General features: G+C 48.2%; 1 long non-coding RNA gene across 1 annotated transcript; it reads left to right on the top strand.

Annotated features, from left to right (window-relative positions):
* Positions 1–765: 765 nt before the first annotated feature.
* On the top strand, positions 766–1,751 carry LOC136489931 (uncharacterized). The gene is made up of 3 exons (XR_010767445.1): positions 766–909; positions 1,017–1,099; positions 1,210–1,751. It is a non-coding gene; the product is annotated as an uncharacterized lncRNA (long non-coding RNA).
* The last annotated feature ends 900 nt before the right edge of the window (positions 1,752–2,651 follow it).

Below are 2,651 nucleotides of genomic sequence, written 5' to 3'. Positions count from 1 at the left end.
TCTGCCGCACCACGGATCAGGGCGCGGCACTGCCGCGCCAAGATCGGTAGCGCGGTAGAGCCCTGCCACGTCACCGGTCGCGATTCCAGTCATCGCCATGTCAGCCCGCTGCCGCACCACCATGCATGACGTGACACAGGCATTTGACCGCGTCAGGGCAATAGGCGCGGCAAAAAGTGTTAGTTTAAAAAAAACCCGATCCGTGCTAGATTTAAATTAGTTTGAAAAAAAGTGTTAAAATTAAAAAAAAATCCGGTGGGGGAAATGGGATGGATGATGAGTGGCCACGCTGCTTGGGACGCTGGGTGGATAAGCATACGAGGGAGTGAGGATTTTTTTTTTTTTTTCTGAGAGAGATGGGGGCTACTCCTGTGGAACCGCGTCTAGACGAGAGTCACGGACAATTGGATCATTAGCGTTTATACATGTGTTGTGTGCTTGCTTCAGCATGGAAAACACAAACTGACATGTGTTTTGTAAAAGAAAAAGAAAAGGAAAAAAAGAGGACATGTCATTTAAAAAATGAAGAAAATGCAAAAAGAATGGGAATTTACTGATGAGTTACTAAAAGAGGACTTATCACAACGAAGTCACTGAAATATTCAAAGGGATCCAAACCACACCAAAATGAAATCAAATCTAAATATCAAATAGTTAAAAAAAACAGCCAACCAGCCCGGTGCGTGCACACACACAGTATTCAGTTTCAGTATACACAAATACACCCTTTCCCGTGGCCCCGCATTTGCCGGGAGAAGGAAGCGAAGGCAGCGGATGAGGAGCAAAGGTGCCCTCTTTCGTCCCTTTCCTCCTTCCTCCCTCCCTCAGGCTAATCCTCCCTGGTTTTCACTTCATCCATGCGACATGTCCAGCATCGCAACGGTGTTTCTTGATCCTTCTGTCTGAGAAGTGAGTACCACCTCGTATTGCTCCCCTCCACATTCTACACACCCTAACCCTAGCGAATCATGCAACCTTTCGTGTCCTTACGCCACAACGTTTTATTCTTCTGGCAGATTTCGGGTCGTCGTTTCTTGATCGTGGTTGTCGTCTCGCGAAGATCCCCTCGGTTTGAGATTTTCTCGGCGGGTTGGGTCAGGTAGTGGTCTGCTTCCATCCCGTGCCCACCAGGTGTTTGTTTATATGCCTGCGCGCCTTTTTACTTGCTGTTCTGTTTGCTCTCTGATCACGCGTTGCTGTTATTCGCAGGATGTCGGAGAAGAACCAAAGATCACCGCCATGGCCTGACCTCGCACCAGAGCTCCTCGCCCTCGTGTTCCTCCACCTCCCAAGGCGTGCAGATCGCGCCTTCTTTACCGCCGTCTGCCGCGCCTGGCGCTCTGCGGTGCAGCAGTGCCGCCTGCAGCCGCCGTCGCCAGTGCCCTGGCTCATACTTCCTGATGGCAGCGCCACCCGCTTCCCTTGCGGCGACGATACCTTCCACCTGCCGGATGGCGTTCGCTACCTCGACTCTTGTGGCGAGTGGCTTCTCTTATCGCGGGATGACATCAGCTGTTTCCTTATGAATCCCTTCACCAAGGCCACCATGCTGCTTCCTAATCTGGGTTCTTACACCACCTACTCTGACCCTTCGGAAATAATCCATGACCGTAGGCCCTTTGGGCTGTTGCAGATTAGCAGCAATGACATATCTGAGGTATCTGTTTTGAGTCTGGTGGTGTGTTCGAAATGCCTCATTGCTGCGATAGTTACTACTAAGGCCTTGTTTAGTTCCAAAAAGTTTTCCTAAAAAGTACTACAATAGTCATCACATCGAATTTTGCGATACGTGCATGGAGTATTAAATGTAGACGAAAAAAAACTAATTGCACAGTTTGGTTGGAAATCGCGAGACGAACGTTTTGAGCATAATTAGTCCATGATTGAATACTAATTGTCAAATAAAAACGAAAGTGCTATAGTTTCCAAATTCCTAAATTTCGCCCAACTAAACAAGGCCTAAGGTCTTTGGTGGACCTATAGGTACACTAGCACTGTGCCGACCAGGGGATGGTGCATGGTCTGTGGGAACAACCGAACGCTACCCCCTTTCCTCGCCTGAGTCGTCCGTGCGCTAACCGTCGTTCGCCAGGTCGCTGGTGTCCACCCTCCTCACCTCGCCGCCCACCACCACCTCCGCCTTCCACCCGTTCACCCTCGCCGTCAATGTGGCAGAACTGCCCGAAATAACACGCTTTCGGAGGCACTCGTCTTCCACTAGACACTAAGTATCCTCGAAAGTAAGCTACATCGGACAGTTCCGTCGAGCACACTCCAAGAGAGAACTCAAAACAATCCACGCTTTACATCCAGAATCCAATAATGAGTACGAGCTTACAATACTTAGTCCATTTCATACAACAAGAGTTCTTAAAAATTATTTATTGCAATACCAGAGTTTAGAGTGCGATAATAAACAACGAAATAAAAATAAACATCTAGCGGAAACGATACAACGATCCGTCTGTGCCCACCAGAAGAATCCTCCACACAAGAGCTACTCCTTAAGCTGCACCTGCAACATGGGTAAAATAAACCCTGAGTACACAATGTACTCGCAAGACTTACCCGACTAGTGGGAATAGTTTCCTAACCCCAAGGAGTATGATAGGCAATATGAGTTTGCTGTTTTCTTTTTTTTTTACAAAAAG

Source organism: Miscanthus floridulus, chromosome 10, assembly GCF_019320115.1.
Source record: "Miscanthus floridulus cultivar M001 chromosome 10, ASM1932011v1, whole genome shotgun sequence".
Lineage (NCBI taxonomy): Eukaryota > Viridiplantae > Streptophyta > Magnoliopsida > Poales > Poaceae > Miscanthus > Miscanthus floridulus.
The sequence above is the reverse complement of the archived record's forward strand: the minus strand, read 5'-3'. Positions and strand labels throughout refer to the sequence as shown.